This window comes from Ailuropoda melanoleuca, chromosome 7, assembly GCF_002007445.2.
Source record: "Ailuropoda melanoleuca isolate Jingjing chromosome 7, ASM200744v2, whole genome shotgun sequence".
Classification (NCBI taxonomy): Eukaryota; Metazoa; Chordata; class Mammalia; order Carnivora; family Ursidae; genus Ailuropoda; species Ailuropoda melanoleuca.
Genome location: NC_048224.1, coordinates 5,288,595 through 5,314,914, shown reverse-complemented (window position 1 = coordinate 5,314,914; position 26,320 = coordinate 5,288,595). Strand labels below are relative to the sequence as shown.

Sequence of the window (26,320 nt, the reverse complement as noted above, 5' to 3'; positions counted from 1 at the left end):
AATGTAATTCACCACATTTGTAGATGAAAGGAGCAACATCAACGTCACATAGTACGATCATCTCAATGATTGCAGGAATTCTTTCATACCTTCCAATTGCTAATAATCACCTAAAAATCTCTTGGGAAACAAAAGGTAGAAGGGAACTTAAATTGTTAAAGTATTTACCTGAGGAGCTTTAGATGTTATTTCCCTGTGATCAATAAAGTAAGAGTGATGCTTGTCAAGAGGATCACATACTTGAGGTGTTGCTCGTGTTCTAAAACAAGAGGCCAACCAACTTCCTTAAAGAGCCAGATAGTAAAATTTTACTCATTGGGGAAGTAGAGACAAAACTGAGTATATTACGTAAGAATGGATATAACCATTTCATATGTATCCACCAAAAATGCAAAGAAAATGTTATTTCCAAGGCCTGAAAGGAAAAAAAAAAGTAACTGGCCATTTATGTGCCATGACCATAGTTTGCCAATTCTTAAGAAGAGAAAAGAAAAAAAAAAAAAAGAAAAGAAAAGGAAAGGAAAGGAAAGAAAAGTTAAAAGAAAAAGGTAAAATTAAGGAAATAAATAGCACTAGAGCTCAATAACTTTGCTACTTTTTGTTGCAGGGTTGTCCAACGCAATGGTCAGGAAAGAATTCTTGAGGTGCTGTATGGTGCAAATCAGCAGGTTTATTTAAGTAGCATGCAGACAGGACCCATGGGCAGAAATAGCTACACTTTTGCTGTATGAAGCTGGTGGTTATATGCTTAGTGCTCAAGGGTGAAGGGACATGCAGGGAGAATCAGATCATAAATGTCCTTTTTGAATTTCTACTTATAAAACTACTTTTGTAAGATTTTTCTGGTGCTTGTCATTCAGTTTGATATTAACTATCAGTGAGAAATACAGGCAGTCATGAGACCCTTTAAAAATGTAGCAACCAGCACATATTTGATTCTTATTGGAACTTTGCAGGCTATCAGTCAGCCTTCTGGGCTAAAGGTGAACACTTTTTTGTGTCTATCCCTCATCACTTTGACACAGACATTATACATACAACCTTATTTCCTGTGTTTTTTTTCTTGGTCTTATATAGGCTTACACATTGTTGATTTGATAGTACTTTTATAATAATTATAATGTAACTTGTAATAATAATAATATTTCATTCTAATTCCTCAGTAAACATTGTAGACCACCTTATTTCACTAAATGAGATTAGAAAAATATATTTTCTGGGGCACCTGGGTGGCACAGCGGTTAAGCGTCTGCCTTCGGCTCAGGGCGTGATCCCAGCGTTCTGGGATCGAGCCCCACATCAGGCTCCTCTGCTATGAGCCTGCTTCTTCCTCTCCCACTCCCCCTGCTTGTGTTCCCTCTCTCGCTGGCTGTCTCTATCTCTGTTGAATAAATAAATAAAATCTTTAAAAAAAAAAAAAAGAAAAAAAGAAAAATATATTTTCTGTAACAAACCATCTGTAATTGAGAATTACGTCTATAGAAGACCAAACTCAGTATATTTATTATGCTGATTTTTACCTGCCACAATTCCAGAAAGAAAATTTTCTGATTTTGTCACACATAATGTTTAGTGTTTCTCTTTTTTTTTTTTTTTGGTGACTATTACAATCTTTGGGTTCTTTGAAAATAGCAAAGCACTACCTAAATATATATTAAAATAATAATAATAATAAATCCCTGAACAAATACATAGTACAGTTGTGTCTGTCCAAGAATAAAGCCTCAAATGAACTACTTAAAATAAAGTGCCTCATTTTCCTTTGCACTGAGTGAAGCAAATAGCCTCAATTGAGCTCATTTGACGAAAAGTCTTTAAGACATTCCACTTACATTTTTTACTCCACTCAGGCTAACCACCCAGTGATTTCTTTTTCTTCTTGTCTATGGTTGACATATTCAAGAGTAGATTAGAATAGGAGAAAATTTACTTAAGGACTCTTTGGAGAGTAAACAGCTGTCCTTTAATCTGAGAAATTTTATAATTAAAAAATAACATCCATATAATCCAAAAAACGAAAGACTGTGCAAGAGAACTGAATTTTCCTTCTGATTGATGGGAATAGAGAGAGTGCTGCCTTTGCATTCTTGTCTCTGCTGACAACTTGCTGATCTTCTACAACATTCCACTGGCAGCCTGCCTCCTAATTCCATCAAATGGCAGACATGACAAAAGCAAACAATTACAGACGTATAATTTTTATCATATGGTGTTATTTTTATTGGTTTATTAAATTAGCTTCATCTAAATGTACAATCTGTTTCAATTTTTATTTAAAGCTGCATTCATTTAAATCTGTTTTATACCTGTATATGCATATGTGAGTCTGTCAGAGTTGGGTGTTTTGCTTTTATAGGACAACTTCATTAAAAATGACAACAGCAACATTTTAGCTGACTGGAGAGATTTTTATTCTTCGTATATGGACCAGTCATTTGACTTGTGAAATTGGTTTCAAAAGGCTTGCAGCAGAATGGCTTTGACAAGATGTCACACAGTGAAATGTGGGTGACAAGATGGATCTCAGTGAATAGTACAAAGAAAGATGACGTAAATTAATGTAAAAATAACAACTTGATTCTGCTGATAGAGGGAAAAGAACATTGATTGTAACAGGACTGGCACCGATAGTCCTGAGGCTTTACGAATACAAAAATAACCAGTAAAGGAGAATTTTAGATTTCAGTTTTTATAGACAGAATAGTAGAAGTAATGAGGAGGAAAGGTTCAGAAAAATACAGGCAAAATGTTCATTCAGATTAAGACCAGAGTGTTTGAATTCTCTCATGAAGCTTTCAATCTCCCAAGAGGTAAAAAACAAGTTGGAACTCCCTGAGATTGTCAGCATAGCTTCTTTCAGATGTGTTACGGAGTGTTCAATTTGTAACTATTCATTAAGTTGCACATGTATGAAGCATATGCTTTTTTGTACATATGCTGCATTTCACAGTTTTTCAACCCATTTATTTCTCTCTTGCCCCCAGGTGCCAATCCAGGACTAAAACTTCCTTCAAGTTTCTCTGCTTCTTATCTAACTCCAGAATCTCAAAAGCTAAAGAAATTGAATGATTCCATTTCTATGTTGGTTATGTTTGTCCAAAAGAAGTCGAAAACAAATAAGGGGGTATATTAATTGACTGATTTCCATGCACAACTAATCTTAACACCCTATTGAAGACCTGAGTTTTATTGACTAGGATTTCCTTATTTTTAGAGGTAGGATGAAGTATAGAATATATTTATTGCCTTAAGATTTTTTTCATACAAGAGATGGGGAATTTGAGAACAACATTTTAGAATGCCTTGCTTAAAAGAGCTTCTGATTATATAATTCTTTTCTGGAAATGTCTCAACAAATATCAGCTGACATCTATATTTGCCAAAGACAGCTCATCTTATAGCATAAAAGGGCCTTAAAAATAAAAAAAAAAAAATCTACTTGATGCAAGTCACCAGACCAGTTGCTCTAAAGGAGACAAGTAAAAAGGAGTGTCTTAATTTAGCAATTTGGGTTACCATAGAAGTTAAGATCATGGGTGTTAAATTCAAGCAGCCATTGGTTCACTCTGATTTGACAATAAAATTTTTGTGACCACAGAAAAATTATTTTCCTTCTCTAATAAGATCCTAATAATGATATCCTTTTACAACCAACCAGTCTTTAGAAGGGCCTTAAAGTTCCTCTTAGCCTGATTAAACTTTAGACTGTCTTTTTTCCTAACTCTCAGGCCCCGACTTCCCTTTTCTTAGAGCATCTACTGTAAAAAACTTAAATTCTTTCTCCACCCATTTGAGATATAAAACTTTTATTTAACTATTTAGGACTTGACAGACACTTAGGTTGTTTCTATATTTTGTCTATTATGAATAATGCTGCCATATATATAGAAGTAAAGATATCACTTTGAGATCCTGTTTTCATTTCCTTTAAATATTCCTTTAAATATAACCCAGAAGTGAGAAAACTTGATCATATAATAGTTCCATTTTTATTTTTTTGAGGAAACACCATATGTTTTCCATAGTGGCTGTACAAATTTACATTTCCACCAACTAGACACAAGGTCCCCTTTTCTCCACATCCTTGCCAACACTTGTTATCTCTTGTCTTCTTATTGATAGAGATTCTACCAGTATGAGTTGATATCTCATTGTAGTTTTGATTTGCATTTCCCTGATGATATATTATATTAAGCATCTTTTCATGTACCTGTTGGCCACTTCTATGTCTTCTTTGGAAAAATGTCTATCCAGTTCCTCTACCTATTTTTAATCAGATTTCTTGTTTTGTTTGTTTGTACGTTTTGCTTTTTGCTTTTTTTTTGGTTTTTCTTTTTGTTTGTTTTGTTTTTCTTGTCAGTTATTGAGTTCTGTGAGCTCTTTATATATTTGGACATTAGTCTTATCCAATAAATGATTTGTAAATATTTGCTCATATTTCATAGGTTGCCTTTCCATTTTGCTGATTGTTTCTTTTGTTGTGCAGAAGATCTTAAGTTTGATGTATTCTTGTTGATTTTTATTCAGTTGCTTGTGGTTTTGGTGTCATATCCAAAAAATCATTGCCAAGACCAATGTTGAAGAGTTTCTTCCCTATGTTTTCTTCTAGGAGTTTTAGAGTAGCAGGTGTTGTATTTAAGTTTATGATCTATTTTTAGTTATTTTAAGATGTATTTATTTATTTGAAAGAGAAAGAGAGAGCGAGAGAGAGTGGGGGAGGGGCAGAGGGAGAGAGAGAATCCCAAGGAGACTTCCCACTGAGCACAGAGCCTGATGCAGGGCTCTATCTCAAGATCCCAAGATCATGATATGCTGAAATCAAGAGCTAGCCACTTAACTGATTGACTCATTCAGGTACCCTGAGTTATTTTTTGAGTGGTGTATGACAGGTGTCTGATTTCACTCATTTTTCATTTGGTTATCCAGTTTACCTAATAGCATGTTTTGAAGATACTATCTTTTACTCATTAATTGTTCGTGTCTTTCTTGTCAAGTATAAGTTGAATATATATGCAGGAGTTTTTTTCTGGTTTCTCCATTCGGTTCCATTGGTTTATGTATCTATTTTAATGCCAGTACCATGCCATTTTAATTACTATAGATCTGCAGTATATTTTGAAATCAGGAAGTGTGATGTCTCCAACTTTGCTCTTCTTTCTCAGGATTGGTTTGGCTATTTGGGATCTTTTGTACTTCCATACAAATTTTTGATATGATATATATTTACTATTACGAAAAATACCATTGGAATTTTGATAGGGATTGTGTTGAATCTATAGATGCCATTTGATAGTATACACATTTAAATCATGTTAAATCTTCAGACCAATGAACATGGGATATCTTTCCATTTGTTTGTATCTTCATCTATTTCATTTATCCAGGTTTTGTAGTTTTCATTGTACAGAACTTTCATTCCCTTAGTTATATTTATTCCTAGATATTTTATTATGTTTGATGCTATTTTGAATGGAATTGTTGCTTTATTAATTTTTCAGATATTTCATGGTTGTTTTATAAGAATGCTACTGATTTCTGTATGTTAATTAGATACCCTGTGACTTTAGTGAATTTGTTAATTAATTCCAACAGGTTTTTCTGCATGATATAAACCTCTTGCCAGTTTTACAACCTATAACTCCCTTTCTTAAAGAACTGGGAGCCATCCCTTTCGTTAATTAAAAAATTTTCATATAAAATTTATTATTAGAAGAGCTCTGATTCTAATATAGGTAGCCAAACTCTAGAGCTTATGCCTTTAAAGACTATTTATATGGTCTTTTTACCTTCATTTCTTTCTATCTGAAAATGGGTGTAATGATATTTACATACCTATGTTTTTTTTTTTTTTTGAGAATAAAACACTGCAGACCTTACACCTAAAAAAGCTAGAAAAAGAAGAACAAACAAAACCCCAAACCCCCAGAAGGAATAATATAATAAAAATTAGAGCAGAAATAAATCACATAGACACTAAAAGAACAAGAGAATAATCAATGAAACCAGGAGATGGTTCTTTGAAAAGATCAACTAAATTGATAAATCTATAGCCAGAATTCTAATGAGAGAGAGAGAGAGAGAGAGAGAGAAGCCAAATAAATAAAATCACAAATGAAAGAGGAGAAGTAGAAAAATCACCACAGAAAATAAAAACAATTGTAACAGAATATTTTGAAAACCTATATACTAACAAATTGGATAACCTAGAAGAACTAGATAAATTCCTAGAAACATACAACCTATCAAAATTGAAACATGAAGAAATAGAAAATTTGAACACACCAATTGCCAGCAATGAAATCAAGTCAGTAATGAAAAAGCCCCAACAAACAAAATTCCGGGACCAGATGGCTTCACAGGCTAATTCTACAAAACATTTAAAGAAGAATTAATATCTGTTCTTCACAAACTATTCCAAAAAATTAAAGAGAAGAAAAACTTCCAAATTCATTCTATGAGACCAGTATTACCCTGATACCAATGCCAGATAAAGACACAGAAAAAAAGGATAACTACAAGCCAATATCTTGATGAACATACATGCAAAAATCTCCAACAAAATATTAGCAAACTGAATCCAATAATACGTTTTAAAAAATCATTCATCAAATTGAGTAGGATTCATTCCTGAGATGCAAGGTGGCTCAATATTCATTCACACATCAATCAATGTGATACATTACATCAATAAGAGAAAGGATAAAAAACCACATTATCCTTTCAATAGATGCAGAAAAAGCATCTGACAAAATACGATATTCATTCATGATAAAAACCCTCAATAAACTATATTTAGTGGGAACATACCTCAACATAATAAAGACCATATATGAAAACCCCACAGCTAACATCATCCTTAATAGGGAAAAACTGAGATCTTTCACCCTAAGATCAGGAAGAAGAATGTCTACTCTCACTACTTTTATTCAACATAATAATGAAAATCCTAGCCACAGCAATCAGACAAGAATAATGAAAGAAAAGCATCCAAATCAATAAGGAAGAAGTAAAATTCTCACTACTTTCAGATGACATAAAATCTGAAAGACTCCATCAAAAAAATTGTAGAACTGATAAACAAATTCAGTAAAGTCACAGTACACAAAATCAATCTACAGAAATCTGTTGCATTTCTATACATCAATAATGAAGCAGCAGAAAGAGAAATTAAGAAAATGGTCCCATTTATAGTTGCACCAATAATTAAAAACAAACAAACAAACAAAAGCCTAGGAATAAACAACCAAAGAGGTGAAAGACCTATACTCTGAAAACTATAAAACGCTGAGAAAAAAATTGAAGATAACACAAAGAAATGGAAAGACATTCCATGCTCATGGGTTAGAAGAATAAATATTGTTAAAATATCTATACTAGGGGCGCCTGGGTGGCTCAGTCATTAGGCATCTGCCTTTGGCTCAGGGTGTGATCCTGGAATCCTGGCATCGAGGCCTGCATTGGGCTCCTCCACTGGGAGCCTGCTTCTTCCTCTCCCACTCCCCCTGCTTGTGTTCCCTCTCTCGCTGTCTGTCTTTCTCTCTGTCAAATAAATAAATAAATAAATAAATAAATAAATAAAATCTTAAAAAAGTCTATACTACTCAAAGCAATTTACAAATTTAATGCAATCCCTATCAAAATATCAATAACATTTTCCACAGAACTAGAACAAACAATCCTAAAATTTGTGTGGAACCACAAAAGACTCTGAATGGCCAAAGCAATCTTGTAAAAGGAAAGCAGAGCTGGCGGCATCACAATTCCAGACATCAAGTTATATTACAAAGCTGGAGTGATCAAAACGGTATGTTACTGGCACAAAAACAGACACATAGATTAATGGAAAAAATTAAAAAAATGAAAAATAACCCCACAACTATATCATCAATTAATTTTCTACAAAGCAGAAAAGAATATCCAGTGGCAAAAGGAAGTTTCTTCAACAAATGGTGTTGGGAAAACTGGACAACAACATTCAAAAAAAGAAACTGGACCACTTTCTTATACTATACACAACAAATAAATTCAAAATGGATTACATACCTAAATGTGAGACCTGAAACCCTAAAAATCCTTTTAGAGAACACAGGCAGTAAATTCTTTGACATTGGCCAAAGCAACATTTTTCTAGATATGTTTCATGAGGCAAGGGAAACAAAAGCAAAAGTACAGTATTGAGACTTCATCACAATAAAAAGCTTCTGCACAGTGAAGAAAACAATCAACTAAACAAAAAGGCAACCTATGGAATAGAAGATATTTACAAATGACATATCTGATAAAAGGTTAGTATTGAAAATATTTAAAATATTTATAAAACAACATCCTAAAAATAAATAATCCAATTTAAAAAGGGGCAGAAGCCAGACATTTCCCCAAAGAAGACATCCAGATGGCTAACAGAAACATGAAAAGATGTTTATCCTTAACTACCATCAGAAAAGTGCAAATCAAAATTACAATGAAGTATCACCTTACACCTGTCAGAATGGACAAAATCAAAAACTTAAGAAATACAGGTGTTGATGAAGATGTGGAGAAAAAGGAACCCATTTCCACTTTTAAGGGAATTAAAAACTAGTGCAGCCAATCCGGAAAACATAGTGGCATTTCCTTAAAATGTTAAAAATAGAACTACCTTACAATCCAATAATCACATTATTGGGTATTTATCTCAAAATACAAAAATACTAAATCAAATGTATTCATGCACCCCTATATTTATTACAGCATCATTTACAATAGCTAAAATTTGGAAGCAGCCCAAGTGTCCATCAATTGATGAATAGAATAAGAAAGTGTGGCAAATATATGCAATTGAATATTATTCAGCCATAAAAAGGAATGGAATCGTGCCATTTGGAACATCATGGATGGAGCTAGGGTGTATAATGTTAAGTGAAATAAGTCAGTCAGAGAAAGACAAATACCATATGATTCATCCATATGTGGAATTTAAGAAACAAAACAAATGAGCAAAGAAAAAAAAAGACAAAAACCAAGAAACAGACTTTTTTCTTTTTTTTTAAAGATTTTATTTATTTATTTGACAGAGAGACAGACAGCGAGAGAGGGAACACAAGCAGGGGGAGTGGGATAGGAAGAAGCAGTCTCCCAGCGGAGGAGCCTGATGTGGGGCTCGATCCCAGAACGCCAGGATCACGCCCTGAGCCAAAGGCAGACGCTTAATGACTGAGCCACCCAGGCGCCCAAGAAACAGACTCTTAACTATAGAAAACAAACTGATGGTTACCAAAGGGAGGTGGGTCAGAAGATGGATGAAACAGGTGAAGGGGATTAAGAGTACACTTACCATTATGAGCACTAAGTAATGTACAGAATTGCTGAATCATTACATTGTGAACCTGAACCTAATATAACACTGTGTGTTAACTATACTGGAATTAAAATAAAAAACTTAATTAAAAACAATTAAACACCGTAAAATGATCAAGCAGAGTTAATTCTGCAGATATATTTAAAATTAATATATTTTAGTTAATATTAATTCATAGCATTAATATATTTTAATAATAGTTGCAACCTGTTTACAATATTTCCAAGATATTTTTTTCCTAAAAAATGTCTTTCAGAATTACTTTAAGATAATAATTTCTAAACTAAGACCAGGAGTTAGGTGATTCGATATGTCAGTATATTTTAAAGAGTATTAAAAAAATATTCCAAAGAATTAATCTTGATCCTCAGTATGGGCAGATTCTCTACCTCCATCCTAACCTTTTTATAAAAATAAGCATCATATAAGCAGTTAATGAAATTCAAGGCTGAGAATGATTTGCTATTGTCTCATGAACTCTTGAAGAAAGAAAATTCTGTTGGAGAGTCTATATATAGACATTCTCTGCAAGCAACAACACAGATACATTTATGAAGAGATTATTTATCCACTACACCAACCAAACTTTTCCCATAAACAAAACATACTGGATGAATTGTCAAGCATGCTTATAAACAGTACTATGAGAAAGGAACATAGACCCATCTAACTGTTCCACATTTTTCTCTTTGAGTGGTTCATTATAAGTGTGTGTGTGTGTGTGTGTGTGTGTGTGTGTGTGTGTGTTGGGGGACAGGGAAGGCAGGCTGGAATAAAGGGGTGGAATACCCATGGAAAAGGATATTTCTTTCCTGCTAAGTAGTGATGATACACTCCAGGAAATCAAAAGAGTTATTATTAAAAACTACAATATAAGCAATTTTGATAACAAGCAGCTGTGTGAATGTTTAATACATTCATTGTTATGTAAGATAGTTTAGACTCTGCTTGGAGCAATCTGGGTGCTGGATGCCCCACATTCACTGCCGTTGTTCTCCATCTGCAGCTTGCCAAGCATTCCTGTGCTGGGGACACTAAGCTGACAAGGAGCTTCATATATATATTCAATAAAGTATTATATATTATAAATATAAGTATATATTATGAGTATATATAATATACATAATTCTTATCTACAAAAGGTCAAGTATATTAATCCAGGGTTGTAAGGCAGTAGGTCACCTTTGTGAAATAAAGCAGGATGCTTTCACAAAATAGCACCCTGAGAGAATGAAGTATTACACTAAACTGAGGCCTTATTCTGCTTCTGTGAAGACTCAAATCTTCAAAGTTTTTGCTGAAGAAGTACAACTTTAATTTAATGGTATTTTTTCCTGTGGAGTTTTGAAACTGAGTGTTTCTTTTCCATAATGTCTCAAAATATTTATTTTTCTACCTAATTCAGAAGTTGCTTTTCACAACATTGAATTGCACCTGAGCCTTGCAAAACAGCAATATTAAGAAAATTGCCCAAATTTTGTGTTCAGTCAATAGCTTAGTGCAAGGAATCCCCCACTTCATCACATACTGAGATAGGACTCACAGATGCCCCACCTTGGTTACCTGGGACAAGGCCAGACGCAGACCATTCAAATTCCCATTCTTTCCTTCTAGAGATTAGCTGAACTGTTTGTCCTAGCTGATCAGAATAAAAGTTTGTTAAGGAACTAACCAAGTTAACCTCTTCCCTTGACTCTTGGAACTCTTTCAGTGGAGGCAGCATACAGTCCTTTTTTAAGGGGCCCTCCTGAGAATTGGCTGATTTCAAGGATAAACATTCCCTGATCAACTGTTTAGTTGTGCCACCTTGTTATTCCACACCTTCACAACCCATTCTGTCTACTCTTGTTCACTCCTCCATTAAAAGAAAAGTGCTTATCTACTTAACCTTTGAGATATTTGCCATTCTTTATTATAGTCTCCCTCCCTGCCCCATTACAATTGTCCCCATTCCTTATTACAGTAATCTTTTCTAATTAAGTCTCTCTTTACCTAAGACCAGATTTTTTTTATTTGACACTTTGCATATGTAATTATTTCACTGAAATTTAGATTCGTAGAATATGAGGACTGGAAGGAGCCTCAGAGCTAATGTAGTCTGATTTTTTTTATATTCTAACATGTTTAAGAATCACTTTATATTTTAATATGTATAGAATCTAATATGTGTATTAGAATCGGACTCCGAATCATGATGCAATAGAACTAATACATATATGTTACATAATACCAAAGTCTCACATCAGTTGTTCTTAGAGTACAGATAGGGAGACACTAATTCTCAAATGCTCCCTGTTTGCAGATGAAAAATAGAGATTACATGACCTAACCAAAGAACATGCAGCTAATCAGTAAGCCAGGCTTGGAATATGACACTGATTCTCAAACCAGTATGTGTCCCATTACACAATACTGTCTTTGTAATGTAAAAAAAAAAAAAAAAAAGTGACACGAGCATTTTTGAATGGAAGCATAATAATAGGTCTATATGACAGGCATTTGCTTGGAGCGTGTGAAACAATGGAGAGCCCTCTGGACATATTGGTACATTGACATTAATTATTAAGTGCTAATTAGTAGAACCTAACATTGAATACTATAGTAGGCTATCTTCAGGCTCATTAGTGAATATATTACTAAGCCTTGGTTTACATTCTTGGGATACAGTAAGATATCAGCCATCTTATATCTACTGAGGAAAATAGATAGCATTGCATGAATGATAACTGTTCTATTCAACAGGCTTTACAATCTATTATTTCAAGTAATACAGAAAGAAAAACTGCTTTAAATTAAAGATCTTTTTTTAATATAAAAATAAAGTTGTGCCCTTTATTGAAAGAACAAAAATGATAAATCCCTAGAGTCCAATCAGATGCACATAGTAACATTAAAAGACAAAGGACACTCCAGCAGCAAAAAATAAATGAAGAAAGTCGCTATTTAACACACTGGATTTTTTTCTTAATTTTTTAAGTGAAAATCTGTATTCTTGCTTGATTTTGCTTCTCTAGTTCCCATTTATCTTTGCTGATTTTTTTAAAACCAGATTGTGATGTACCTGTGGTCTCAGCTTTGCAAACAAAATACAATCATTTGTAAAGGAATTGTTTTGCCAATTGGCACTGGACGATCATCCATTTTGCAGTTGAGGCAGCTGTTTACAAAGTTGAGGAAAAAGGAGTGTCTTAAAAACAGTGAGTCCACAAGCAGACAGCATTTCAGGGAATGCTCTTATTTGGGAACCAAAACTTCATGGTTCTTGCTGTAATTCTTATGTACAAATAAAACAGAATAAAAGCCCAAACAGAAATATATTTTCTAATACCACTTTGCAAGATGTGTGTGAACAGCAGTTGGCCTCTGAGAGTTGACTACAGGAAGGTTCAATTCTTTCATTATGTCAGATTACTTTGTAACTAACCAAGAGTGTGGGGGAAACCCTATGACAGTAAGCATGGTTGAAATTTATACCTTCTACTGTGTCACATCTTTATAAAATGTAATTTGATTATGTTGCTTATGTTTTGTATAGTGGACCTATGTTTTGTATATTGCTATGTAATGTTAATTTTCCCTTTATTTTATTTTTGAAATATTGTCCCATTTTGCAATTTATTCTTGGGTATTGTGGACAAATATATGCATCCAAGCAACTAATGAAATGTCAAGTTTAAATTAGCAGTTTGTTGTCTGATTTTGTGAGTTATCTATAAAAGATTTTTTTTTGGTAGGGGTATCAGCATGAAAATACATAAAATGAAATTTGAATAGTATCAAGTGAAAACAGTAACTTCTAAACCTTTGATCTGCCATTCCGATACACGTATTTTGAGGCTTATGGAAAAGGAGTAAGTAGAAAAAGGAAAAATACTTCCAGATGAAATACACATATACACACAGGAGACTTCTAGACAGTTCCCTAAGGTGTGAAACAAAAGAATACACGGGTTCTAAGAGTATGCTCTATATAACCACAGTCATTTAAGAGATAGACTATAATATATGGGGACTGTTGCACACACATTACAGTATTAATAGTGATCCAATTTTTACATTATCTTTTATATGTTTCTTAAGATAATTGCTGATATTTTCATGTTATGATATTTTGCTACAGATAAAATTTTGCAGCACAACTCAAATGCTACTTGAGAAGGTGTTATAATCGACCAGCTCATTTGTGTGAGAGTTTCAAAGCTCTCATGATATCTGGTCTTCTCACTTTTCCCAATGTGAAAGGAAATCTTGAAAAACCCAAAGGTTGTGGATTTCATTTTTAAAAAATCAAAGTTTTATTTCTCATTCTTTTAAATATTGCTTGCGAGACCTTGGGAATATCTTTTTTCTCTGTCTTGGAATTACAGTTCCTTCACCTATGAAATAACAAGTCATTATTTTATGGAGAATGGACCCCAATAGACTATGTGAGTGTTCAGTAAATGTGTATTGAGTTGTTTCACTATGTAAAAGCCTGTTCCCTGCTATTCAATGCTCTTATAGACATGTATTGCCTTTAAGCATCTCCAAAATTGTGACAACTTACTGCAGAAAAATATATGTCACACTACTTTTTAAAATCCACAATCAAAAGTTGTGATTTAATTTTTTAAACCTAAAAGATGTTTACCCTACTTAGTGTTATTTCGGCATCTCTAATCAACCATTTTCCTTCTACTTGCAGTTCTTAAATTATGAATTCAGAGAACTAATGGGACTGATATTTCAGCAGATGGTTTAGCCCTAGAGTTTCATATGACTCTGAGATTTTTAGGTTCCTTGGCAGAATAAAAAATAAAACTGTTTCCTCCAAACTTAGAATAATTTAAATAAAGGAAGAGTGATATGTTTGGAGTGCTTTAAGAAGCAATTCTAAAATATATTAAGTATTAAGAAGTATTAAGAATTTGTGAGTAAAATCAATAAACGGGAGTGTAAAACAAGAAAACCTATAAATTTCCTGACTTATTAAAATAGCAAATACTAGTTGTGTGATGATTTTTCTGAATTATCAAATGATGGTCTCTAACCATTACCTAGAGAGGAAAATAAGGAGTAAGTTGAATTAGCCTTTTTAGCTGCCGCTATATGAGGCCACCGAATCAGGTTTACAAATAGTGAAGTTATATTTAAGAATCAAAAAGTTTTCTTTTAATTCTTAACAAATGAAAATACAAAGATAGAAATATATAGTGAGAGACTTTATTGTATACTCAGACTGACTTCTGTCACCAATCCTAAATGTACATTCCTGAAGATATATTGAAAATTTTAATCTCAAATTTAATGAAGTATTTTTATTTATAATGATTCTTCTCTTACCACTGAGCCAGAAAATTAATTATAAAATATTTAATTGTATTTCCAGTAGGTGTGTTTCTTTCTAGAGCTAGGTCCAAGGCAACCTGGTATGAGTTTGAGAACTTTCATAGGTCTCCTAATAAACAACTTTCCTTCAATAACAAGGTTTGTCAGTCAGACACTGTCACCCTGGCACTGGCATTTCTTACCCAGTCTTGTGTATGAACTAAACAGATATAAAGAGCCACCATAATGTGGTTTTTTTTTCCTTTTTAAATAGAGCGCATTCATAGAAAAATTGGAGCTTTATAGCATTTCAATATACATACAGTATATTAGAACATTTTACTACCATAGAATCACTCTATTCCCAACTTCCAGTAAGGAAAAAATTGTTCAAATAAAAAGTCGATGTGATTGAATTGGCTTCAGACCAAGGCCAGTCCAAAAATTCTTATAAGCCACAGGCTAGTGAAGAGACTTCCACAAGCATTAGAAATGAGTCAGGTGAGTGTTGACGCTTTCCCCTAGCAGCATGACTACATTAATGCCACTGTTATTTAGCTAATATATTAACAATTGAATTTGTCATATGTAGGTTATTGAGGGGTCAAAGTATTAAAAATTAAAAGTCTAGGCTCTATAAAAAATCAAGTAGTTTATTGCTTAAATAAAGACAGTTGCAAAAGATCTAACTGAATGAGTGGTCAAAATACCTATATTTTTGAGTAATATGTCAACTCCTTTCTTAGTATGTGGTTTAGTAATTTTCTTTTGAAGCCTACCTTTGGCAATATTTGGTTTTAGATTTAGAAAAATATAGACTTCTCGATCATCTTAAAAGAAATTTTATTTCTTCTCTGTATTTTTTTTCTTCTTTCTAAATGGCATTACTTCTCTGGACTGTTGCAATACCCTAAAACACGACTTATTTTGTTTGTTTTTAAAGGATACTGTAAAAAGAGTGGACTTCATAAAAATGATTATTGCCTTATTGATTTTTCTGTCTACTTTCATCGAATTGGAGTAAAATATCTCCTTTACAGTGTAGTCTTATATTTTAGCATTCATACACATATTGACAAAGTTAGGCCTTTCTTTAGAGGGTTAAAATTATAATTTTGGTCCTATCCAAGTAATGATTAGAGTTGCACACTCTTTATTTACTTGTTCTTTTATTTAAAAAAAAGTATGCCTAAATTATGAACAATCTGAATCTGCCTTTTAGCAAATTTCATGTGGTAAGTTCCTCAGCCTCACCTGAGTCCACATTGCAGATTTGTTGCAATGCGTACGTATACATGAGTGCCTACTACAGGGTCACAGTGGCATAGAGACTATTTGTTAGTGTTCTTAAATTGCAATAAACAACAAAAAAATTACACATGAACATTATAAACATAATTATTTCTTTCATATTCATTTTTTTACACTTGAACTTTGTTACTTAGTATATACTATAAGATATTGCAACTTCTATTCAAGTGTTTTCTCAAAAATTTTGTTTTTCATTTTTTTCTCTCTTTTCTTAGATACGGGGCAGTATTTTAAAAAAATTTTTTTCATTATATTATGTTAGTCACCATACAGTACATCCCTGGTTTCTGATGTAAAGTTCGATGATTCATTAGTTGCGTGTAACACCCAAGTGCACCATGCAATACATGCCCTCCTTAATACCCACCACCAGCCGATCACATTCCCCCAGCCCCCTCCCCTCTGAAGCCCTCAGTTTGTTTCTCAGAGTCCATAGTCTCTAATGCTTCATTCCCCCTTCTGAATACCCCCCTCTTTATCCCTTTCTTCCCTTACCAATCTTCCTAGTTCTTATGTTCCTTAGATGAGAGAAATCATAGGATAATTGTCTTTCTCTGCTTCACTTATTTCACTTAGCATTATCTCCTCCAGTGGCATCCATGTTGCAGCAAATGTTGAGAACTCGTTCTTTCTGATAGCTGAGTAATATTCCATTGTATATATGGACCACAGCTTCTTAATCCAGTCATCTGTTGAAGGGCATCTCGGTTCCTTCCACAATTAGGCTATTGTGGAAAATGCTGCTATGAACACTGGGGTGCATGTGGCCCTTCTCTTCACTACGTCTGTATCTTTGGCGTAAATACCCAGTAGTGCAATGGCTGGGTCATAGGGTAGCTCAATTTTTAACTTTTAAAGGGACATCCACACTGTTTTCCAGAGTGGCAATACCAACTTGCATTCCCACCCACAGTGTAAGAGGAATCCCCTTTCTCCACATCATCTCCAACATTTGTCGTTTCTTGCCTTGTCAATTTTTGCCATTCTAACTGGCATAAGGTGATATCTTAGGTGATTTGAATTTCCCTGATGGCTAAAGATTTTGAACATTTTTTCATGTGTCTGTTAGCCATTTGTATGTCATCATTGGAAAAGTGTCTGCTCATATCTTCTGCCCATTTTATGATTTGTTTGTTTCTCATGTATTGAGATTGAGAAGTTCTTTGTAGATCTTGGATAACAGTCTTTCATCTGTAGCATTATTTGCAAATATATTCTCCCATTCCGTGGGCTGCCTCGTAGTTTTTTTGAATGTTTCCTTGGCTGTACAGAAACTTTTTATCTTGATGAAGTCCCACAAGTTCATTTTATCTTCTGTTTCTCTTGCCTTTGGAGATATGTCATGAAAAAAGTTGCTTTGGCCGATGTAGTAGAGATTGTTGCCTATATTCTCCTCTAGGATTTTGAAGGATTCCTGTCTCACATTGAGTTCTTTCATCCATTTGGAGTTTATCTTTGTGTATGGTGTGAGGGAGTGGTCAAGTTTCATTCTTTTGCATGTAGCTGTCCAATTTTCCCAGCACCATTTAATAAAGAGACTTTTTTCCACCGGGTGTTTTTTCCTGCTTTATCAAAGATTAGTTGCCCAAAGAGCCGAGGGTCCATTTCTGGGCTCTCTATTCTGTTCCATTGGTCTGTGTCTGTTTTTGTGCCAGTACCATGCTGTCTTTGTGATCACAGCTTTGTAGCATAGCTTGAAATCCGGCATTGTGATGCCCCCAGCTTTGTTTTTCCTTTTCAACAGTTCCTTAAGATTCAGGGCCTTTTCTGGTTCCATACAAATTTAAGGACTATTTGTTCCAGTTCGTTGAAAAATGTCATTGGTTTTGATCGGGATAGCATTGAAAGGGTAGATTGCTCTGGGTAGCATGGACATTTGAACTATGTTAATTCTTCCGATCCATGAGCATGGAATATTTTTCCATCTTTTTGTGTCTTCCTCAATGTCTTTCAAGAGTGACTTATAGTTTCTAGAATATAGGTCCTTTAGGTCTCTGGTTAAGTTAATTCCAAGGTAACGTATGGTTTTTGGTGCTATTGTAAATGGGATGGATTCCCTAATTTCTCTTTCTTCAGTCTCATTATTCATGTATAGAATTGCAACTGATTTCTGAGCATTGATTTTGTATCCTGCCACATTACTGAATTGCTCTATAACTTCTAATAGTTTGGGAGTGGATTCTTTTGGGTTTTCCATATAGAGTATCATGTCATCTGCAAAGAGATATATTTTGACTTCCTCTTTGCCAATTTGGATCCATTTTATCCCTTTTTGTTGTCTGATTGCTGTTGCAAGGACTTCTAGTACTATGTAGAATAATAGTGGTGAGAGTGGGCATCCTTGTCGTGTTCCTGATCTTAAGGGAAAGGCTTCCAGCTCTTCTCCATTGAGAATAATATTTGCTGTAGGCTTTTCATAGATGGTTTTTATGAGATTGAGGAATGTACCATCTATCCCTACACTCTGAAGGTTTTAATCAGGAAAGGATGCTGTATTTTGTCAAATGCTTTTCTGCATCTATTGAGAGAATCATATGATTTTTGGCTTTTTCCTTCTGGATAAAATCTATGACACTGATATATTAGCGAATGTTGAGCCACCCTTGCATCCCAGGGATAAATCCCAATTGGTCATGATGGATAATCCTTTTTATGAACTGTTGGATTCTATTAGCCAGGATCTCGTGGAGAATTTTGACATCCATATTTATTAGGAAAAATCAGTCTGCAATTCTCCTTTTTGAGGGGGTCTTTGCCCGGTTTGGGGATCAAGGTAATATTGGCCTCATAGAATGAGCTTGGTAGCTTTCCTTCTGTTTCTATTTTTTGAAATAGCTTTAGGAGAATAGGTATTATTTCTTCTTTGAATGTTTGGTAGAATTCCCCAGGAAAACCGTCTGGGCCTGGAGTTTTATTATTTGGAAGGTTGTTTATCACTGACTCAATTTCTTCATAGTTAATTGGCCTATTTAAGAAATCTATTTCTTCCTGTTTCAGTCTTGGTAGTTTATAGGTTTCCAGGAAGGCCTCCATCTCTTCCAGATTGTTTAGTTTTTTGGCATATAGCTGTTNAAGCTGTTGATAAAAGTTTCTAGTAATCCTTCCAATTTCATTGGTGTTGGTTGTGACCTCTGCTTTTTCATTCATAATTTTATTAATTTGGGTCCTTTCTGTATTCTTTTGGATAAGTCTTGGTAGTGGTTTGTCAATTTTATTTACTCTTTCAAAGAACCAGCTTCTAGTTCTGTTGATCTGCTCTACTGTACTCCTGGTTTCTAATTCATTGATTTCTGCTCTAATCTTGGTCAACTCCTTCCTTGTGCCTGGATTAGGCCTATCCCTCTATTGCTGTTCCAGCTTCTTGAGGTGAGAATATAAAAACTGCATTTTAGATTTTTCTATTCTTTTGAGTGAGGCTTGGATGGCTATGTATTTCCCCCTTAGGACTGCCTTTGCAGTATCCCATAGGTTTTGGACCGTTGTGTATTCATTCTCGTTGGTCTCCATAAANGTTAAGACCTGTTTTGTGTCCCAGAACATGGTCTATTCTTGAGAATGTTCCATGGGCATTAGAATTGAACTAGTATTCTTTGGTTCTGGGGTATAGGGTTCTATATATATCTGTGAGGTCCAACTTGTCGAGTATGGCATTCAAAGCCCTTGTTTCTTTGTCAATTTTTTGCATGACTGTTCTGTCTATTTCTGATAGTGGAGTGTTGAGGTCTCCTACTGTTAACATATTTTCATCTATATGTCTCTTTATTCTGTTTAAGAGTTGGCTTGTGTATCTTGCTGCTCCCCTATTGGGGGCATATATATTTATAATTGTCATATCCACTTGTTGAATACTTCCTTTAAGAATAATATAGTGCCCTTCTGTNTATAGTGCCCTTCTGTGTCTCTAACTACAGTTTTTAGTTTAAAATCCAATCTGTCTGATATGAGAATTGCTACCCCAGCTTTCTTTTAGGTGCATTGGCATGAAAGATGGTATTCCATCCCTTTACTTTCAGTCTGGATGTACTTTTAGGTTCAAAATGAGTCTCTTGTAGACAGCAAATAGATGGGTCATTTCTTTTTATCCAATCTGCAACCCTGTGGCGTTTTATGGGAGAGTTTAAGCCATTTAGATTGATAGAGATTATTGACAGATATGATTTTAATGATGCCATTTCTCTTTAAAGTNTCATTTGCATTGACACTGATTATTGAGAGATATGATTTTAATGATGCCATGTTGCCAGTAAAGTCTTTCTTTCTATCAATTGTGACTTTCTGTTCTGTATCACTCTTGGGGCCATTTTACCTTTATAGAACCACCCTTAATATCTCCTGTAGGGCTGCTTTCATGGTTATGAAATTGGTCAATGACTGGTGAGTCTGGAAGGTCTTTATTTCTCCATCAATTCTGAATGACAGCCTTGCTGGATAAATGATCCTTGGCTGCATGTTTTTCTCTGAAAGAGCTTTAAAAATGCCCCCCCAACCCTTTCTCTCATTCCAGGTCTTTGTAGACAGGTCCGACATAATTCTGATACCTTTGCCTTGGTACGTGAGAAATTTCTTTGCCCTGGCCGCTTTCAATACTGTATCCTTGGATCTAATATTTGCAAATTGCACTATGACGTGACGTGCGTAAGTTTGTCATGATTGAGCTTGGGAGGGGTCCTCTCTGCCTCTTGGACATGAATGTTTGTTTCCCTTGCTAGATTAGGGAAGTTTTCAGTTACAATTTGTTCAAAAAGCTCTTCTAGACCTCTGTTTTTCTCCACCCACTCGGGGATGCTGATGAATCTGACATAGGAACGTTTCATTGAGTCAGTAATCTCCCGTAACGTCCATTCCTGAGCGTGGATTTTTTTAAGACCAAATTCTATTTTAGCTTTCTCTTATACTAACCCATCCTCCAATTTGCCAATACGTTCTTCTGCCTCATTCACCCTGGCCATCAGAGCCTCTAGTTTTGACTGCATTTGGCTCATATAATTTTTAATTTCTGCCAGATCCACTCTCATTTCTGCCCTTAGAGATTCTATATTCTCATTAATATTTTCATTAATACTTTTTCAAGTGTACACATCATCTTGACCATTGTTACTCTGAATTTCATATCTGATAATTTGGTTATATACATTTCCGTTAGTTCTGTGGCAGAGGCCACAGACTCATTGTCTTTTCTTTGCTGGGGGGATTTCTCCTTCTCGTCATTCTGGTGAGGAGAGGTTGTGGGGTTGTCCAGAGCCCAAATTATTGACCAGGACCCAGGCTGTGTGCCCTTGTCTTTTAGGGATTTTAGGGAAGTGGGCTTCTTGATTTTTCAGCCTGCCTTCTGGGGGAGGGACCTACCGTGCTGATACTCAGGCAACCTTGTTTGGTTGGAGTCTCCATGTCCCCTGTGAGGGGGGGATGGGAATGGGCACACTGTGAGCCTGTATTTCCAGGCTTTTGTTCTCTGGCTGCATTCCCTGGTGGTTTGCTGTGCCCCTTCTGAGAGTCAGAGTAGCAAAGGCCGAATCGCAGCCTCTGTCTCAGAACAGAGGGATTGTGGACCATTCTTCACTGATGTTCTGGTCACTTTAGCTGTGTTCTGTTGGGGCTGCTCAAACCTGCAGCATCCCAGGATGTGCCCCCAACAACCGGCATCCCAACCCTCACTTCCGGGGACGGTGCATCTCTGTCCCCTGTGTTTCTACCACCGCCAGCTACCAGCCGCCAGCTGCCCCTATGCTCCTGGAGCTCCCCATCTCGTTCTGGTTCCTGTGAGCACACTGGAACTCCATTTCAGTCTGATGGCGTGTGTTCCCTAGCTCACGGTCTCAGTCTGCTCTCTCATGGGTGCCAGTCCACAAGTCTGCCTGCTCCCCCGTGCAGGTGGCTACTGTTTCCCAGCACCCGACTGCCATGGCTCCCTCCCCCTTCCATTTATCTTCTGAGATCTGTGCATGGTTTCATGGTTCTCTGCTTCATACCTCAATACTCAGTGCTGGAGATGTTCATTTGTAGAGATTCAGATGTATCTTCCTGCATCTCAGGCTGATTCCGTGGATGTTCAGGCTGGTCTGGTACCTATCTAACTCAACTCAGGGGACTGTCTGAAAAAGGGGTCCCCTACTGCTCTGCCATCTTAACTCCATCCATATTCATTTTTGTTTGTTCATTAATTCTGTACTTTGGGAGCCCCAATTGTTCTTGTAGGGGAAGGGATGCATAGAAAAACAATGGGCAAATATAATTTAGTAAAAATTTATACAATGTCTGACTAGTTGGCTTAAATGTATATATTTGGCTGAAAACTCTAAATATGTCCCTATATTTGTCCCTTACAGAGGTAATTCAATTAATTAAGGTCAAACTAAAAATGTCTCCTTTCTGATCTCCTTCCCTACCTCCAAGTATTGAGAAATGTTGATGGCAAAAGAAAGACATATCTTTGTTATTTTTCTAAATGTGACAAGAATGAATTGAGGCAAGGGGTCTCAAATTTCCTAAATGGAGACATTCAGATAAAACTCTAATTATAGGGAAGTACCTATACATACACATATGCACATAAACCCTGTAAAGAAATAAAGAAAAATATGACACCAATAATTAGATTTGGATACATACCTGGGAAAACAAGTTGATGGTCTACTAGTCAGAACCGTAACATGCTTCACAATATAAATTTTATTAATATTGGGCTAATATAGACATTAAGATTAAGATAATTAAAAACTCTCTTTGCAAAGGACACATAATCATTCTGTATTTCTAAAAAAATTAAACAGCTTCTGTTTTAAAAAATATTAAAATAAATTAAATTTAAAAATAAAACAAATTTTAAAAAATTAAAAATAAATTTCCTTTTTTTAAAGATTTTATTTATTTATTGGACAGAGGGAGAAAGACAGAGAGAGCGCAAGCAAGGGGAGTGGCAGGCAGAGGGAGACAGAGAAGCAGGCTTCCCAGTGAGCAGGGAGCCTGATGCTGAGCTCAATCCCAGAACCCTGACATCATGACCTGAGCTAAAGGCAGACGCTTAACTGACTGAACCACCCAGGTGCCCCTAAAAATAAATGTCAAAATAAACTGTTATTTTTATTATTCATAGTAATGTGAAGCAGAATTTATAACATAGTTGGAAATATCAAATGCCTTTTAAAACCAGATTGAAACATCATTAATTTAGAAATTCTAAATTGGTTAGGCTACTATCTATTGAAACAATTTTCTAATGTCAAATGGAATGAGGTAATGAGAAAATTTTAAGACTCCTTAAAAAAAAGTTAAACCTTGCCATAGTCAGAAAGACAATTCACAGATAAAGAATATATGTTTATTGCAGTGTTATAAAGCTGTCAAGAAAGAGGGTGGTATTTTAATTTATTCATATTAAACAATAATTTTCTGTGTATCAGGCCTAACCATTACTAGATAATATTTTGGCAATTTTAGTTCAGCTAATTATATATAACTGAACTTGCTAAAACCAAATTTCATTTTTAAATTCCCCAAATTAAACATCATACTCATAGCTACTTATTGACTTAATTACTGAGTTGTGGAATTTTGCTACATAAAAATGCATTCATAAGCATAAGTTGAGGAGTGGTACTTATCTTCTAAATAATTTAAAATTATATATTTTAACCCAGAATTCAACTCATGTATATATGGTCATCTGATCTTCCATAAGGGTACCAAATACACAATGGAGAACAGATATTCTCTCCAATAAATGATGTTAGAAAACCTGGATATCCACATGTAAAAGAATGAATGTGGACTTTATCTTACTCCATACACAAAAATAAACGCAGGTGAGTTAAAGACTCAAATGTAAAACCTGAAGTTGTAAAACTCCTAGAATAAAACAGAGGATGGAAAACCTTCTTGACATTCATCTTGCAGTTTCTCACATATGACACCAAAAGCACAAACAACAAAAGCAAAAATAGACAAGAAGGACTATATCAAACTAAAAAGCCTCTGCACAACAAAGGAAACAACCAGCAAAACAGAATGGCACCTATGGAATGGGAGAAAATGTTTGAAAACCATATATCTGACAAGGAGTTAATTTTCACACTATATGAAGTAAGAAACTACTAAACTACAATGCCCAAAACAAAACAAACTGATAATGCAATTAAAAAGTGAGCAAAGGACTTGAACAGATTTCCCCCCCAAGGAAGACATACAAATGGACAACAGATACATGAAGAGATGTTCAATGTCACTAATCATTAGGGAAATGCAAATCTAAACCATAATGAGATATCACATCATGACTGTTGGGATGGCTATTATAAAAAAAAAAAGATAATATTGATGAGAATGTGAAAAGCTGTAACCCTTTTTAATGTTGGTGGGAATGTAAAACAATGCAGTTTCTGTGTAAAACAATATGGAAGTTCCTCAAAAAAAAATTTAACAGAGGACTATAATATGATCCAACAATCTCACTTCTGGGTATTTACCCAAAAGAATTGAAACTAGATCCTGAAGCAATATCTGAACATTTACATTAATTATGATATCTCATAATAGCCAAGTTTCAAAAACAATTCAAATGTTCATCATGGATGAATGGGTAAAGAAAATGTGATATACCAATATTATTCAGGAAATGCTGCCCTATGTGAAAACGTGGATGAACTTTGAGGATATTATGCTAAGTGGAATAAGCCAGTCACAGAAAGACAATTACTGCATGGTTCCACTTATATGAGACAACTAAAATAGTCAACTCATAGAATCAGACAGTAGAATGGTGGTTGCTGGCACCAGTATGGAGGGGGAAATATGGATCTATTTAATTGATATAAACCTTCAGTTGTGCAAGAAGAAATATTTCTAGATATCAGCAGTGCAACATAGTGCCCTTGGTCAACAATATGTATTGTACACTTACAAATTTAAGAAGTTAAATCTCATGCTGTGCTCCTAACACAGTAAAAAAGGGACAGAAGGAAACTTTTAGAGGTGATGGACATGTCTATTACCTTGATTCTGGTGACAGTTTCATGGGTGCACACATATCTCCAAAGTCATCAAATTGTGTACATTAATGTGTACAGTTTTTTTGTATATCAATTACATCTTACCAAAGCTGCTTTGAAAAAGATATTTATTGGTATACACATATTTTTTCTGTTGATATACACTGTTCATACCATTTATTTTAAAATTGATCAATACATAGGGTGATATATATTAATTTACCTCATATTATTTGATTGCTTCTCTGGCAAGTACTGTGTTAGGCATTGGGAATGATACAAAATGAGCTGGATTAGGATTTTCAAGACAGTGGCAGAGTAGGAGGACCCTAGGCTCATCTTGTTCCATGAACACAACTTAGATAGCTATCAAATCACCCTACACATCCCAGAAATCAACCTGAAGATGGACAGAACAATCTTCACAACTAAAGGGAGAGAAAAGGCCACATCAAAGAAGGTAAGACATGGGAAGACATGATTTAAGGTAGAAACAGATCATGCATGTTGCAGAGGAGGGAGCTATGGTCGAGAGAACGAGAGAAGGGGCATACAGGGGAATACACAAGAATATTTCCCCAAAGCTGATGGCTTTGAAAATGAGAGGGGATGAATTTCATGAGTTCTTGCAACCAGCAGGACTTAAAATCTGGAGTTTTCAAGGTTAGTAGGCTTAGCTGGGATATAACCTTGAAGGCACAGCCCTGCTCCTGGAGAGGAGGCAGGCAAACAACCCCAAGGGCAGAAAGGTTGGAAAAAAAGATCTGAAAAACACCTGGAGCACACAGAGAGGATATTATTTGCTATCCTAGGAGCACTTCCCTGAAAGGCATCTTTCACAGAGATCTCTCCAAGAACAAAGGAACTGGCTGGCACCATTTTCCTCTTCCATTTCACAGCATGAACACCAAGCAACCTAAAGGAAATAGCTCAGCATGGACACTGGCTGCCTAACTTGCTTATATTAAGCACCAAACTCCTGTGCCCTGGCCTTCTCAGTCAAGCTTGCATTAGTCCCAGTATAGTGGGCCCCTACCCTGGAAGACAAGCACAAACCCCTACCATGCCATCCCTGTACATGTCTGCCAACCAGAGAGTTCTGCAGGGCTTCAATTCAGGTAGAGTTGGTGTCAGGTCTCTTTTCAGAAGCAGAACAGAGACGCCTAGTTAAACCTTGCCATAGTCAGGCCAGGGACCAAACACTGCCCACAGAGTCTCTGTGGAAACTCTCTGCATATGACTGACCTAAAGGATAGAGCACCCAAAACAGAACAGCAGAGTGCACACAGCACACACCAGAGACACTGCCTGAGACATTTTGACTTCTTCTTTGCCGATTTGGATACCTTTGATCCCTTTTTGTCATCTGATTGCAGTTGCA

The 26,320-nt window shown here is 35.3% G+C and overlaps 1 pseudogene; it reads left to right on the top strand.

Moving 5' to 3' along the window:
- LOC100469892 overlaps positions 1 to 26,320 on the top strand; it is a 158,945-nt pseudogene that overhangs the window by 106,711 nt on the left and 25,914 nt on the right.